The sequence below is a fragment of the Pyxicephalus adspersus genome, chromosome 8 (assembly GCF_032062135.1).
Source record: "Pyxicephalus adspersus chromosome 8, UCB_Pads_2.0, whole genome shotgun sequence".
Taxonomy (NCBI): domain Eukaryota; kingdom Metazoa; phylum Chordata; class Amphibia; order Anura; family Pyxicephalidae; genus Pyxicephalus; species Pyxicephalus adspersus.
The window spans coordinates 20,866,095-20,884,031 of NC_092865.1; the positions used below are offsets into that span (position 1 = coordinate 20,866,095).

Sequence of the window (17,937 nt, forward strand, 5' to 3'; positions counted from 1 at the left end):
AAAAAAAAAAAAAAAAAAAAAAAAGCAGGAGCACTGCCTCCTAATTCTCGAGCATCTCAGGCATGCGCAGGCGGAGCCTTTTTGTCAAAACAAAGAAAAAGTGCTGATATCACGCATGCGCAGTGAGATCGGCATGTTTTTTTTCCCCATGTACGTCACCCATTCTCGTGCCTGGGTTGGGTGATGTAGGAAGTAGAAGCTGGAAGAAGAGGTGAAGATGGCAGTACCCAGAGCGCTGCCCCGAAGACAGATGCCAGGACGACATGGGACCTGATAGAAGAGACCTCAGAATGGATTGGACTGCCCAGCCGGATTGAAGGTAAGTGTATTTTTGTTGTTATGGGGTACTTTGAGTTTAGTTCCTCTTTAAAGGCTTACTCTCAGAATTGCAGTGCACTTGTCTGAAAGTATAATTTAAGGCTGTTGATTTTTCTATACATGTAAAAATTTCCAAACATCGGACACTCTTTACTGCTAAACGTTCCATGCATTAAATGCACACATAAAACAAAGACTTCTAAGATTTTTGTGTTTGTTGTAAAATTATTTTCTGTGGGACACAGCTAGATTACTGCTCCAGCAACCAACAGCTCAGTTAGTAGAAAGCGTATGAAAAACTTGCACCTTGACAAGATGTGTTCTTCATTGGAAAAGGATTCTAAGGTGAGTACAAAATGCTTTTTACTTCTATGTTTAATAAAGGACACTGCTTAAAACAAGGATCATGATTAAGAACAGGGTCCACCAACAACCAGAAAGCGGAGCTTCAAAAAAGGTAAGGGTGTCACACTACTGGCTAAAGTACATTCAGACCAAAATTGGTCTGCAAAAACATCAATTCTGTAATATTTAGGAAAAATGGGACTGACAACCAAGTCAAAACCTTACAATCCTGAGATGCAGAAGCCTGGTGATGGTAGATTGAGGGCAGGCTGCCATCCTGGTAGAATGTGTCATACCAGAAATATTGGTTCCTTATGCTTGATGGCACAGATCAGCGCAACTCTCTGCTAACTCCGTTATAGTAGTGGAAAAAGCAGCCTGACCCTAAGGGGGATCACAAACTAAAATCAGTCTTCTGTATTTATATAAAAAAAAAAAAAAAAAAAAAAAAAAAAAAAAAAAAAAAAAAAGAAAAACAGAAGCATTCAGATACACACATTTCCTTAGGATGAGAAAGCCTAGGACACAGGGCCTGTAGAACAATGTTCTCATGCCAATAGAAAACACCACCTCAGGCAAGAAGAAATGTAGGAAGAAGAAAACCAACAAGTACTGCTGTTAGGACAAAGCCACCAGTTCAGAGACCCTTCAAATCCTGGAAAACAATTATTGGTTGCAGATGAGAGATCTGCCCTATTCCAGTCCCCTTCTGACTGATCATCATTTCTAATCATTCTACAGGTTGTAGAATATCCCATCATATATGCACTCGCTTCTGCCTTTGTTGATCAAGGAATGGAACAGAAATCTGCATTTAAATTCCTCCAATCACATATTACATGTTTGGTATAACTACATGTGATCCTGGGCCGGTACTGACCAGACATGCTGCTTCAATAGCAGGGACAATGTGTCCCACTAGGATAGGACACGGTATAACGATAAGACACGGTATAGCGATAAGACACGGTATAGCGATAAGACACGGTATAGCGATAAGACACCCGAGTCTCAGTGATGCAGCATAGTTACCCGTAATCTCCAGGACGATTCTAGGCTGACAGTTGGACTACCAGCACACTGACATCTGGGGTCCCAGCACAACGGCAAACACACAGCTGAGCTCCATTGTGATAGAACTGGTACTTGGCATTCTAATATAATGGCACACTGACAGCAACAGCTCAAAACCTTAGGGGCCTGAAATAAAAACCTTTGAGTGTGAATTTTCCTGCAGACAATTAGAAAGACACAAATGCTATTTCCCTGAAACAAGAGGTGAGGTGAACTAGATTTTTCTTTGCAATTCATATTCATATAGAAATGTGTGTCAGTGTCATGTTCGCCTGGGATAGTGAACCTGATTATATTATCTCAAGTCAATGAAATTGCTTGGTGTGCTCTACATTGAGGAGAACATGGGTTTCATTTCCTTAAAATGTTGAGTTTGACAGTTTGTTTTATGGGATCTGCTAGGGGAAACGCCAGTATAAAATGGAAATATATGGGTCTTGAAAGACATTTATTGAATTAACATTTCAGTATTCTACAACAATGACCCCAGAAGGGAAAGACAGCTGATTTCTCGTAAAAAGAGGTAGCACCTCCCAAGTCAACTGAAGGCCAACAAGATTTTAAAGGAAAAGGACTAACTTGTCAGTGAAACATTTCACTGATCTCACCAGAAAAAAAATACACATCTTCTGAACCCACAAACAGAGTCAGAGGAGCTGTAAATAATTATATGAATGTATAAACTGTTACCAGGCTATAAGTAAAAATATATCAATGACCTTAGCAGGTCTAAGGATAAAACCACTCAAAAATCATAATCAAGGGGAAAATATGTAAATATAAATGAAATTTACTAACCATGTTCTAAGCAAATGACATTTAAAATGTCAAACAATAGCAGAAATGTTTTTGATAATCAAAATTGTTGACAATGTTAACATTCATTGCTCACTGCTTTTAAATACACAACCCCCTATTTTAACAAAACAAAAGTGGGTAAAAGGATAACTAAAAAAAAAAAATGTAATTTGTGCATTTTTAGTGAAGTACAATATAAACACAAGATGATATCTATTATAAGACTAACACTGAGCTAATCTTCGCTTTTTACTGTTGTAGCATTAGGAGCACTGTGGACGGGATGATTATGATAGCATTTCAAAAAATGGTTGGTAAAAAATAGTCTGTGCTGACCATGGCACATTTATACAAATTCCTAAATTCTGAACAATTCAGCAAGTGAATGGTCATTCCTTTATTAAAATGGTACACAAAAAAAAAATTATTAATATAGGGAAATAAAAAAAAAAAAAAAAAAAGTGTACGAGCAGCAATAACACTAGTAAAACAACTAATTGGGTGCAATATATTCTAAATTAGGGCCAAAACATAAAAATGGACTACAAGACATTCTATGAACAGCTAAATCTTTTCTGTCTTCTTTGTGAAGTCTTTATGGCACAATCTAAAGCATATTAGCTGTTTTAATACGGGTATCCTGCCAATCCACAGAGCTCAGAAAATGCAGCACCACACTTGCTGGCTAACTCACAACCTATTCTCTAACTGTTTTACATCCCTAACCCCCCCTCTCTCCAAATTCAGCTACCCAAATAAAAGTGCTACCCAGTTCAACTACACTCTTTCCTTGGCTCTAGATAAAGTTGGCACCTGATCCTGGCACAACCATCAGACCAAACATTTACAAAAGTATGTTCATACAGCTGAGCTCAAGTGGAGGAAATCTGCCCTCAGAGCGGACTTCATGAACTACAAAGTCAGACTACAACACTAACACTGCACTCACTGTTGCCAAGCAAAAGTATTTTTTTGTGGTCATTTCCTCTCAAGCTTCCAAACCATGCAGCCTCTTCCCAACAATTGACTCCCTCCTAAACCCCACATCTGCTCCCCCCACAACCACCTTCGCTGCCGACAACATAGCCATCTACTTTAGAGATAAAACTGTCAAAATCATCCATGAGGTCTCTGCTCACTGTGCCACTCCAACCACCTGTAAATCATCATTACCTCCCTCAGCTCTGTTACTGTGGATGAAGTCTCCTCTCATCTCCATCTACTACCTGTCCGCTTGACCCAATTCCCTCTGATCTACTCTCTGCCCACTCCTTCAGCCTGGTTCAGGCAATATGAACCTCAAGTTATCCCAGTGGTGCCAGTATCATTTTTTAGGTTGGGTCATTCACAATGCAGGCTCACTATGGTGCTCCACCCAGAAAGCCTAGTAATTAAACATGCCTTAGGCTTGTACCATTATTACTTTAGTTTTCTCTGCTTGAATGGCCCTGGTGCTAGAATTGTCTCTGCAGATATTCTGCTTTCAGCTGACAGTTCAAGGCTAAAAGTCTCTACAAAACCACACATCTAAAATACCCTGTGATCTGCCCTTTTAACCTAAACATAAGCACAGCATTAAATATTTATTTAACTTAAAGAACTAAAAAGCCCAATTTATGAGGTACTTTTTAAATGACCTTTGGAGGATTTTAACTTTTTACTTCAAGCACAAATTGATACAAAAATTACCTCAGAATTGGTTACAAACAAGACAGAAGGCAGTGACCGGAAGGTCCTTTTGGGCTAGGAAGGCATAACATGGAACGACCTCTGAATTTCTCATTACACACTGCTTGCTCTTCTGGATTGTCTGTGCATGTCAGAAACTATCCAGAAGAAACTGACACCCATGCTAAGGATTAACTATCTTACAGCCAGGATGGGGATCCCACAATCACAATAAACTGCATGGGGACACAGCTAGGATGGCGTTAAATCTGCCTACTCAGCAATGGAAAAGGGTCAGAAATATCCAACACCAGCTGAGTGTGTAATGGCTTTTTTCCCTCTATTCTGAGAACTCCCCATCTGTGCCCCACAGCTTGTCACCACAGAAGTAAAGCGCTGATGGGTTTTTAACAATGTCCCTAAAGTAATATGTGGAATATTACTTGTGTGCAGAACCTTCCACCAGGTTGCTGTGATGGGGGGAAATCAGTTGCCACCCTTTTGGTGAATTTCTTTTGTCAGGTGATCCCATAGCTCTTCTCATATCTTCTTCTGCTCATCTAAGACAGACACATGGAATAGCTCTGGGTATTTAAGAATGTATGTGGGCAGTCAGAAAAGCCTGGAGATTTTACTTGAATTATGGAATACCAGGGACATAAACCAGCAGGCTGGTATGTAATGCAACAGCAGCAATAAACAATGTTTGGAGCAAGAAGTCAGATAATCAGCCACAGAAATCAAAGTCCCTCATATAAGTATAAGACTTTTCCACCCTTTCCTTTAATGTCACTGAACATGTTAAAAATCAAAGTTTTGAGCAACCAAAAAAATTACCACTTAACAAATGGACTTAGACCAGGTGTGTGTAGGTGCGTAGCTGTGTGTGTGTGGGGGTGTGTGTACGCATTAACTCAGAAATTCAATAATCTAGTAAGCCACTAGGATTTTTAGAAGGAACCTGCTAAGTGTAGCCTCTATATTTTCTCAGTACGAAGATATGATATACCTATATAAAAAGTTATTAAAAGAATGCTTATGTTGTCTACACTAACCAACCAATATCTCCTTGTACCAGAGTACAGAGGTCAGAACCTGCAACAGAAAAACAGCAAATGACCAAAGAACAAGAGAGACGTGGACAATTTTCTCTTTTTAATGAGCAAGTAAAACAACCTACGATCTACATTCCCGTTTGGGTTTAAACCGAGCTAGCTCTAAATAGTTTTGGTAATAACACAAAAAACAATGTGTACTGCACAATCCAAAGATTTTTTCATTTTGATTCCCCAAAACACTAAAAAGTGAAGTCTGACTGATGTGTTACTGCAGTTTTGATATTTTTTTTTCTGTCTTAACATGGAACAAGACAATTGTTTTAGACAAACTGGTTAAAAAAAAATGTTGTTTCTTTGTTCTTTTCCTGAAATACTAATATAAAATTGTGCTATTTATTTTACTGAAAAAGTAAAATCCATATTCATGTTGAAACATATGTTCTGACCAGGTCTTAACCATTTAATAGTTTCTTAAAGAAATTCATATTTCCTATCTCAATGGAGTATTTACATATATTCCCATCTCTTGGAGTATTTAACGTTAGTAGCAAAAAAAAACAAAAACAAACAAAAACAGAAAGGCATTGAAAATACTAGGTTCAATCGAAAAGTGACATTGAAATCCAACTTAATTTGCTTTAAAATTATCTGCGGAATATCAGCTTCTCTTGCCACAGATGGGATTCCAAACACGTAGCAAAACTAAAACTACTGAAGAATTTGCATTGGTGACAAATTATAGGCTGGGGTATAGGTACTAATCTGATATGGTTGGATGCGCTCTTTAATGAAAGTTGTGCAGTGCTCTTTGTCCTCGTCTACTCATAATAAACTTTGTGGACCTATAGGACTTATCTTAAGGAAAAGATTTTGAATGTGCACCAAAAAATATGCATCGTTTAGTTTTCATTTAGTGGGTAGGTTTTAGGTTAGTAAAAAACGTTGGGTGGTTATCTGCCATAGCAGACAAGCCAGGAAACACATGTAGGGAGAAATGATCACATACTAATGTTCTAAATGTCAGCATCATAGGCTCTGACCTACCCTGTTGCACCACATCACTGTATATAATGCACTGGTACAACATATAGAGGGGAATTACAATTATCTGAACTTTTCATTTCTAACAGTTTTCTATACAAGTCAGTCCGTCACTTTACTAAGAAGCACAAGCAATGGGTACCATTTTGACATTTATATATAACAAAGGCTGTGTGTTACTGAGCTGGATCATATTCAAGAAACTACAGTATGGACCTAACTCAATGTGTTCTCCTTCACAAACCAACAAGTCACATTTACTGGATCTAAGACACTGAGAACAGAGACAAGACTAAATACAAAGTAACAGTATACTGCTTATGGACTTCTAATACTAGGCTTCAGAGCAACTTTTTACTAGGAAAAAGGAAGAATGCATTTTCAGTCTGACATCTAGAAATCCCAGCTCTGCGCACGCACACACTACCATCACAGAGTTTAATGTTGCCTTCTCTGGTGACTTTGGTAGAGAACACCACATCATATTCTGATTATCATTTAGTAAAAAATTCTACTTAAATCCACTTATACCAAAATACCCAAACCCTTAGGACTGTGCAGTGGTCAGTTAGCATTGTTTATTGTTGTACAGATTTCTCAGCATGTGAAGTTTTTAAGTATAAAATGTATTGTGTTATCAATACATACAAGGATGATCTTACAGTGCGGCTCCAGGCCATACAAATCCAGCTTTATATCTCAGAAAAACTAACTGCGTAAAAATCAAACATTTTACAGCTTAAACATGTCAGACAAAAAACCCCGCAACTATTCAGTAGGTAAAGGGAGTTGCTGGAACCTGGAGTGCAGGGATTCATTTCATTTTCAGACTGATTTTCCAGAGTGCAATGAGTCAGACCAGCAACCGGGGATTTTACAAAAAAGGATGTAATTAGCGGTATACAAAATTTTGTATGTGCAAAAATCAGAGCAGGTGTCTGCTCTCAGCTGTCACCGTAACTCGTGTCCCCCCATTACCCGATCTCCTGCTCTAGTAATAGGGGTTTGGATTTCACATTGCTTTCTCTCCTGGTGCAGTATCCAAAACTAAACATGACAGTGGTGGCATTAGATATGTAACAGTAAGGAAGCCTGAATGTTCATAGCACTGACTGAAAATAATTTGTCCCTACCGATAAAGTGAATGTCATAACAATAGCAGCTGTTATTTATTCACAGCAACTTTAAGAGAACTTGCTATGGGTAACAAAGTTTTTTTTAAAGATTTTTTTTTTTTTTTTTACTTAACCACCCCCCTCCTTCCCCCACAGAGTATGCCGTTAACATTAAAAAAAGAAATTAATGGTAAAACTAAATATATACCATCTTGTATAAGCTAATGATACTGTTAGGTAGATGGCTTTTTGAAAAGCACAGAAAGGTGGTTACCATGAGGATGAGTTTAATAGGTAATACAGACAGATGCCCAAAGCGTGTTCACCCTAAATCCTCTGAGGACAAAAAAAAAAAAAAAAAACAATATAAACTAGAGATTCGTATAACTAGATAAATGCTTTCCCTTCAAGGTACTAATCATTTTTCATCTATAAGATTGTTCTTCACAAAGATAATTTCTCAATTACAGATGAGAAACTGGAAAAAAAGTGAAAGTAGAACTCAAAAAAAGGTCACACAAAAAAAACAAAAAAAAAAAAAACAAAAAAAAAAAGTGTGAGCATTGTTTTGGAGAAGTAAAATGCTGTGATAGTTGTAATAACTAAATATTCTACAGGTGCCCTGGATTAAAGACATGACAGTTAAAGGCAATCACAGGTTACAATGTGATCATAGGGGAAACAGCTTTGGGATACTGTCTTTATAAAAAAAAAAATACCTAAATTATAAAAACATAAAATAAAATGTTATTTTAAATGTTAAAAATAGTGTGAGGTGTTTCAAAGTGGTGTAAATGTCCCTCTATGCCCCCCTCCTATGCTTCATAGAATTATCGCTGGAGTCTCGGAACTATGCTGGAGATGTGGAGAGGAGAACGATGGCCACCATTACAGAATGGACCAAGGAGTTGTCTCAAACGCAACATATGGAGGAGCTGACTGCATAGCTAGATGATTGCAATACAACCTTCACCAAGACATGAGCGGTTTGGTTGCATTGCAGGAACTTCTTTCATTGCTTTCCTAATTTTGTTTTTACTTTCTTGGTTTTATTTTGGCAGGGTTTTCTTCAGTGGATTTCCTTCTCTCCTTTGTTTCTTTTCATTTGTTTCTTTTTTCCTTCTTATACTGCCCTTGGTACCTAAAAAATTTATTAAGTCTATACTAATCTGAATTTTATGTTCCAAGTGCTTGTCTTTTTTTGTTATGATTTGCATAATTTCCTTGTGACTTTTCTTTTGTAACCTTTTTTTCAATCTCCTTAAAAAAAAACAAGTGAGATGGGTGTAAAAAAAAAAAAAAAAAGCTAACCGTATATATACACACAACTTTTTTTTACAGGACCATAATAAAAGAGTGGTGTCATTGATATCACATTGTAAAGCTAAATCCGTCCAGGTCCGCAATGTTATATGTTAAAGGTAAGTGCTATACAAACGATTACTTAAATGTAATAGTGAACAAAATACTCTTGGTGCAATTTCTGTTACATCAAGTTTTGGAGAAGACGAAAAAAAAGGCGAGAACCTCTGTTGAGTTTTAAAGCCAAGTCCTTGTGGGAGGATTTTGATGTTCGCTTTAAGGATCACACAGGAAGAAGCAACAATTTCCCCACAAAAAAACAAAATGTAAAGGTATTTTCATAATAAAAAATAAATTATGAAGGCAGAATCTGTGTAATTAAAAACCAAGATGACTATTGATAAACTGCTTCAGCAAAGTTAGGCAAATTATAAAAATTCACAGTATACAGAAAATGGAATCTGGTAAAAGAGTGCCGATTCCCGAATGTAATTCTTCTTCTGGTACTCTACCTGTTAAATTAGTAAATCAGGGTAAGCCACCTTAATTGCTTGTGTGCCTCAGTTTGTTTGTTTTGTGACGTATCACTAATGTACAACAGCACAACAAAAACTATATAAAAAAATAAATGAAAAAAAAAAAAACTGTTTTTTTTTTTTTTTTTTTTTAACCTTATCAATGCCTGAAATTTCTCCCCAATCTCCTCAATCTAGCACTAGAAGCCATCTCTTTTTCTGTTGGCCTGACCTGTTTACCTACGGGGTGGGTCATTACACAGACTGGGCTCACAGTATCCAACACTGAGACTTTGTTTACAAGAGTACAATCCAACACTGTCCTGAGAAGTGCTTGGCTCTAACATACAAAACACAGAAAAGCAATTGTACATTTACTAGACAATACTTGGAAAGCCACTTTTGGGCCTCGCATTCAGACTCGGTAATCCAAAGATATAAAATAATCACTGCTATGACGGAGAATACAATCCAATATAGTGCTGGTCTGATTCACCTATGGCAAGTAAGCAATAGGACATACTGTGTCCAAGAAACAAAGTGCAACACTAAGCAGGTAAAGGCCTGTGGTTACTTACCCTTAATCCAAGTAGTTGCTACCATCCTCACAACAGACTTTAGAAATTTAATTTTTACCTCTTCTGTGTTACCCAATTACTCTCAAAACAGACTTGTACTAACCCAGAAAATTATTACTGGATTGATGGCTGTACACATACTACAGATGTAGTGCTTCACAGACAATTGTCATTCAATGTAAATGTGTACACAGAAAAATCATTAGTTAAATGACAGCGCAAAAAAAGAAAACGTGAGTAAATAAAAGATGGAAAGAAGTAATTAGTAAGGCGCTATTAGTTACTACACAACTCATGTCCTTTACATCTTGTTGGCGCATTGATCTGTGCCGCTCCCTAACTACAAGAATGTATCAGTGAGGCTGTGTGTGAAGAGGAACGATCTGGCTCTGTGTATGCTTGGCAGAGCCAGACAGAGATCTTCAGTACATTACTATAGGAAGACTGATCGTACGGGCAGACACTTCACCTGCACGTATTCAGTAGTTCAGCTTCCAGATATTGCTCGGAGGCTTTACACATATTACAGTCCACTGCCAGGAACAAAGAATGTTATCTACTGAACAAAGAGTGCTGTGATCATATATTACATCTCATTTTGTAAATTATTTAGTGACCAATTGAGTTCCAGCAAGAATGGTTTCCATAAAACTAAAAGTGTCTCCACTTGTCAGCTACAATGGGGAACATTTCTGAGAAAGTGACAGGCAAGTAAAGAAAATCTGAACAAGGAAAATGACAAGATTTGATAGCTCAGCATGTAAGAAATGATCTCTTACACAAAGGAGTCTGTGGATGAGTCTATAGAAATATCATAATTTTATTGAATATTAATATTGGGCTAAACAGACTTCTCTAGTGCAATGGCACAAACAGTGCAACAGCTTCCTAATCTCTAGATGCACCATCTACAGGTCAGATTCCCAGATTAGACCCCACAATTTGTTAATAAGGGGTTTATTAAATAGATATTTATTGTAAAACGCTAAGCACTAGTATATATTTATATCTTGGCTGAATTATTGAAAAGGTAAGTGGTCCTTTTATTTTCTTTCCCTCCAAGTATAACACCTGTAACAGTGGGCACTGTTTAAATAAAAGTAAATTGTTAAAGTACATTTTCATGGCTTTCACATGACTGTAATAATAATAATTTATTGTAGGTACATAAAATAATTTTTGGAAAACAGCAGTTTATTTCTGCATCAGATATTCCAAAAATCATACAAACTGAATTCCAGCCGTCGATCTTCTGGTGCATGATTGAGGGGAAAAAAAAAAAAAAAAAAAAAAAAAAAGGGCCAACACACTTGCTTCTACCTTTAGACACACTGCTTATGTTTATGTCTTTATGAATGGTACAGTGACTAAGAGCAATAACAATCAATGATAATTAACTGAGAACACCACAAGTATGATGAATTCCTGCAAGGATAATACACAAAAGCATTCAATGTACGAGTTACGTCTCATTGAGTGAAAAATTCTGGTTATTAATTACATCAGAAACCTTTTTAAGAATATAGTTTTTCATTAACACTTGGCTTCTGTGTAATTACCTAAAAAAAAGGCTTCTTTGAGGTGTATGTTTTTCGAGTTTACACATGTATATTATTTTACTCAAACATTTCAAAAGGTCAAAATTTACAAAGAATTAAAATGATGTGGACATCGTGCAGTTAATTCTGAGCTTGGTTAAAAAGCATTTTTTTTTTATAACATCCTTAAATAACATTGCTGGAAAGGACTTATGTAAACACATTAACTTCCATCATAACCTCTGTAAGTATTTAAAGCCTGAGTGCAACTGATGAGTCTTATGAAGTTCAGTACACTCTGCACTCCATTTACAAGGAATTATTATGTTGGTCCATTAAGGCATCGCCAATTACAAGCAACTTCCCTATCTTTTTTTCCTTTTTTTTACAGTGCAAAAACTATGCCCAAATGCTCTTCAGGCACCTTAATGTTACTCAGGCTGCCAAACAACATCCTTAATATCATTTCCCCATTTGCACTTGAAAGCTCAGTGCAAGCCATCTGCATGGCTCCTACGCTGCCAATGCATTTCATCTTATTTTCTCCTAAAGCCGAGATATGTCTTGACGTTCTACCTTACCTCTTCCCACATCGCTTGGCAAAATTGTTTGTTTGGGCTGGAAATGACAGATTCAGTCCATATTCTGCCAAGTTTCTGATTACAGCCTTAAAGTGGACCTATAATCAAACTCAAAGTTTCTGCACTTTTTTTTCTATTTTCATCACTTTTCAACATTATCACCTTCATTTGCAATGCATTTTTCAGTCACATGACATTCAGACACATTCAAATACTACTACTCCCACCCTCCATATTTTCAATGAAAATAAGAAAGTGTGGACATTTAAAGACCCTTGATTCTTTTCGTAGAAAGAATGCCACTTTAATATACATACAATGCCAGGGTATGTAACCAGAAGCCTGGACATTTGAAATGTGATCCTTCCCTTCAGCAGAGATCATATGGTCAAACATCCACCTGGTCACTAACAGGGCAATAGAGTAAGGCTACATACACGGGTGCAATAATTATCGTTGCAAACGAACTACTAGCGACTGATCGTTCGATAATAAGACTGGCCAACGACGCTGATGAACGTGGAATGTTGCTGGAAACGAACGACCGTCCTAGCGAATCTGATTAGGCGACCATCATTCGCTATCTATTGTGTGTACGGTCGTTCAGTGATCATGGATTGTTCTGTGATACACTTTCTCTGGTACGCGTCTTTTCCTACATCGATCAAACAATGGTATCTAGTGTGTGTACAATTATTGGTGGATTATATTTGAAGGATCGTATCGTTACAGCATGTACAGAATTGTGCACAATACGAGCGTTCAAATAAATCGTGAATAGTCGTTGATCGGTCATTAATCGTTTGTTTTCTAACGTTTATTGCACGTGTATACGTAGCCTTAACCAGGTTAGAATTTTCTCCCTGGAAAGTTGTACCGCGTATAAGTTATTTCCTAAATTAAAAAGCAGTATATTACGTTATATTTCAGTACAGGTTCTCTAACATTCTATCTTTCCTAATTGTAGAAAACTTGTACAAGGAAGATTCACCTGCAGTCACATGACTTTTTAAATATACACCATAGTATATGGAATTTGGTCAAAAGTAGTTCACCTCTAGCCCCTATGTGTTTTCATAGACTATGCAGCCTACAAATTGTAGATGTGACATTTCATGCTTGAAGCCAGGGTAGCAGAACATATACCCCTCCATCATCAGATGTCAAAGACTAATAGAAAAAAGTTCTACTGGCTGAAAAACTCAACAACGTTAATCCTTAGCAACTGTATCTGAGTACTATACGTTTTATGTACACAGTTTTGTAGTGAGATTGAGGTTTAAAATGTGAAAATTTGGTTCATAAAATTTGGTGGAGTTTGCATGCTTTGGCTATCAATTTGGTGCTCCTTATCAAGAGTTGCAGAAAATAGATAAACCAAAGGATAGGAAAGGGTCTTACGATCTTTCATCAACAGCTTATCCCTTCTCTCTCTGTTCCTACTGTTAAAACTATTAGAGTTCAGGAAGCAATAACAGTTGGAGTTGAAAATGAAAGATGAAAAAAAATCTAGTTTTAGGTGGGTAGAGCCACAGACCGTAAACTTTGTGGTGCAGCAGAATAAAGTTTTTGGCACAATTCCTTTCTGGTAAAACTCAAGGTCTATAAGTAATTTTTCATAGCTCTAGCCCCCACAAAATGTCAATATTTAATAGAGAGGTTTTTCTGCAATAAAAAGCAGTCAAAGTAACTATCACAAGCATTTTATTTTAAAACTACTGAAGGTTTATTGATCCAGGTTACCTGGGGAGAAATTCATTTTATTTTGTGCTTCTTGTGAACTTATATGATAAAGGCAACTAGTAGAACAAAACAAGAATGGCTCCATTTTATGGATTACTTTTATGTAACTATTTTCTTTGTATAACAGGCTGGAACACATTTTTTTTTTGCCAAGTGTGAAGCTTTATTGCATTGTGTGGATTTGAATTCCATTCCCTTAAAGCACTGACCTGTATGAACCTAAATGACCTAATGACTAATGTACCTAATGACATGTCCGAAGATTCTAGTCATCCAAACTGAGCAATGATGTTGTGTCTGTATTGGCTAACACAGGCTTTTTTTTTTTTTTTTTTTCCTTGGTGGAACACTTGAAATAAAATTTCTGGCCTTAGGGAACCTCGGCTACAATTACCATATAAACAGGTCACAGTACACTAGCATGGTGGTCAGAGGGAAGAACCTTACAGATAGCCAAAAAGATTATTGTGTCCATTTATATGGACCTGACATGTACAAATTTGCTCATTGCTCAAGGAACCCCTAGCAATCTATGAACCCTAGGGGTCCACATAACTGGTGGAAAAACACTGTCCTAACCTACTGACAGATGCCAGCTCACCAAAGATCAGTAACAAGTAGCAAAAAACTTTACTTGCACAGCATAACATCATGTTGTGTACAAGTAAAGCTTTCATTGACACGGATTTGTGGTGTGTCACTGGCTAGTTTTTGTGTCTGTGGTACCACAACTATGCACCCAGCAGTTAACTATGGTCCATGGACTGTATACAGTACATAGACTATCTTTTTAGCAGCAGCAACTGGGTATGGGCTGGTAAAACACAGAGGGAATTAGCCGATCAGCAAGAGGGGTTTTTCTTACAAAAATATAAAATAATAAGGTGATTTTCCCTGCACCAGCTAAACTTTTTTCATCTTTTCTCAGTTTCAATTTCTTTATTAGTTTTCATTTTAATCATACAAATAAATCAAACAAGCCAAAATAAAATGTGTCAAATCATTCATATTCCAACAGATTATATCAAAACAGTATACCCTCTATACAACACAATCTTTTCAATCTATTCATCTTTTCAATGGGAACCAGCATGTGTGTACAGCAATCTTACTTGAGGATTACATGTTGGATCAAACATGCATGCAGATTACCGTATTTTTCGGACCATAAGACGCACTTTTTTCCCCCCAGAAGTGGGGGGAAAAAGTCCCTGATGCTGCTGTTTACTTTACAGGGTTTATTACATGTGTTTATGACTGTGATGTTGGTTTTTAATGCACATAAAATATTTTAGGACACTATTTGTTTCAGAATCTTTTTTTTCTTCATTTTCCTTCTCTAAAAAACTGGTGCGTCTTATGGTCCAGTGTGTCTTATGGTCCGAAAAATACGGTACTTTCCACTTTTGTTTTTTTGAATGTCAAAGGGAGAACTGGGCACCCAGAGAAAACCACAGAATTTTACCAAACTAATCTTCCCTGGAAGTGTTTAACTGAAAATCCCAGTACAAGTAGTCCCTGGGTTAAGGACATCCAACATACAGACAACTCCTAAATACGAATGGGGCCTCCCTGCTCCCTCTTGTGCAGTACGGAGGGGCGGTTTGCATGACTTGCAGAAGAAATCTTTTGCTAAACACAGCTGAGGTTGTGGATGAGCTTAAGAGCTGATCTATCTGTAGCCTATTGTAACTCTTTAATGACCAAGACAAACCCCACAGTTGTTTCTTTTTGCATATCAAAGTTCTGTTTGTTTGTTTTGCTTTGTTTGTGATTAGCTCAGAGTGAGGATTTTATACAGTAACTGACATCAGTTGAGACAAACATCTCCTATTTGCATCTAATAAAACGTACCTGTTCTGACTTGCATACATATTCAAATTAGGGGACTAGCTGTATATATTTCACAATTCAAAGTGTAAAGAATGGTAGAGGTAGAAGGGGGGGGCCATTTAAATCCTAACAAGCTTTGACCGAAGGATGACTGGGCAGCAATACATAGAATTATACTTATACCCATATGTTGTCCTGGCTATCACATCTTTGTCTAATCATGTTTTTGCTTGCTGCCTGCATGTGAAAAAATTCTTCTTCAAACTCTAGAATGCTAAAACAAAATTTTCTTACAAGTAATAATAGCACTAGAAAACTGTCAAGAGGATTTTTTGGTTGTGAATCCTCACAATGTGGCTGTAAAGATAAGATAACACATCACAAACATTCTGCTCACCTACACCTAAAACCAAAGTAGATGTTTCAAATGAAGACTGGCGTTAAAAAGAGGAGATCCCCTGCCAATGCTGTTTTAGTAAAACGCTTGTTCCTAGCAAAATGTTTTATGGTTGAGCCCTTGTTACAGGGAGATTTTTTACTTGATGCAGAAAGTGTAAGGGATCGAGGAGTTTTTTTTTTTAATCTTTATGTGTGTGCCTCAGAAAAGAGTTCAGCGTGAAACATGCTGGAAGCACTGCTTTATGTTTACATGTGTTCTGTGTGCAAAAACAATAGATATTGGTGAATGTCTGAACACTATTAGACCTGAGGTACTATGGTACTATAAATTACTGTCTCAGTAAAAAAAAGGGACTCCTACAACAATATAAAAGGACAATAGTGTAGAGACTTTTCCAGCCATTTATCAGTATTACATACATTAGGATGTGGAACATCTGTAACTGTATTTGAAGGCTTCTTTAATATTGTTGTCCCAATTTCCTCTGGGAGGATTAATCCTCTATCCCCTGGGGAATAGAAGTTGGGTAATTTTTCATGACATGAAACTAAGCCTTCCAATAAAGACAGCTGTCAACTTTGATGATCTGTACTTACACCCCAGTCCCTGTTTTAGATGAGCTTGAGATTTAATCACACTACTTTAATGTTATTTTTTTTAAATTACACTGTGAAAAACCCAGATAGTGATATTGTTGTCTTTCAAAGGTTGAAAAGGGGTGTGGTGTTCACTACAACAATCACTGATCATATATTACAGCTGCTTACCTGTCCTACCCTCCGTTATATCTTCAGGAAAGGAAGTGAAGATAAATCTCCCCATCCAGAAGCAGCAACAGTTTTTAACCCTGCCCTACTCAAAACATAAGGTTTTGCTTATTTACACTTTAATGGTTTTACATGATTGTAGTGTTATATTCAATAAAAACATATCAGCATTCAAGGCAAGTCCTGGTATGCCAATATACAGTTGAAGCACATTTACTTACCATTTCACCTGCTGAACTGTATCTGCACCCACTGTGTAACTCTGAATAGCCTTCACAAGCTCATACAGAACGGGAGATTGTGGAAAGTAAATACACCTTGACATTTACACCTGTAGATACACCAAATCAAGAGGATGGTCCTGCAACTGACATCTAACGAGAGATTGGACTATTTATTTCTCATCCCCTAAACTTGGCAACGCTGCTCTACTCATGTCTAGAAGCTATGAACTAGACTTGACATACCAAGCACCGTTCAGAATATTAAAGCAAAACAAAGTACTGTAAAGTATTTTGCAGACCTGCTTCTCTGAACCCTCCATGCTCTTTGACAGAACACAAATCTCAGCTCTGAAGCCTCTCCTCATTCTAACTCCAGCTAACAATGAATGCATCACTGAGAATACAGATGAATGACAAGTCTATATTTTTCCTGCTGATGAATGTGTAATATTGTGCAATAAAAAGACTTAAATGTCTTCATCAACCACTCGGAGCTTAACTGAAAAAACTTACAGACAAACCCAGGCAGATTTTGCTTATGCTGAAGCAAGATCTGCTGAAAGTGCCAACCTACGAAGGTAAATACTTCTGTACTCCTTGTAATAAAGCATACTGTGAAAATCAGAAATAAAATGCAGCCTCATGCAGGCCAAAGAACTTTGAGAAAATCAATCTTTAATGCACATACAAGGTAGAGGATGCCACCAGTAAATCACATGTAATCAAGCTCAGCACTGCAAATCAATTCAGGATTTTTACTTGTCATTGCAGAAACTTCTGTCACAGACTCCGGTCATACACGTAAACACGGCAATATATACTTTGCTGTTTAGGTGAGGGAGATCTACTAAAAATTGATATAACTACAACAAACAATCCTTACAAAAGAGCTCCAATCAGCTCATGCAAATCCAAAGTAAAAGCCCATATCTAAGATATAATATGAACTCTACCTCAATTCTCTCATCAGTATCCCAAAGCCCTTCACATGCCTTGAATGGGGACAACTACAAAAAATAAGTATTATGGTGAATCCTTG

General features: G+C 37.1%; 1 protein-coding gene and 1 non-coding gene across 2 annotated transcripts in view; both read right to left on the minus strand.

Annotated features, from left to right (window-relative positions):
- The window catches only part of COP1 (COP1 E3 ubiquitin ligase), a 129,053-nt gene that overhangs the window by 6,111 nt on the left and 105,005 nt on the right, over positions 1-17,937 (minus strand). The window lies entirely within an intron of this gene.
- Positions 10,176-10,311, minus strand: LOC140337539 (small Cajal body-specific RNA 3). Its single transcript, XR_011922080.1, has one exon.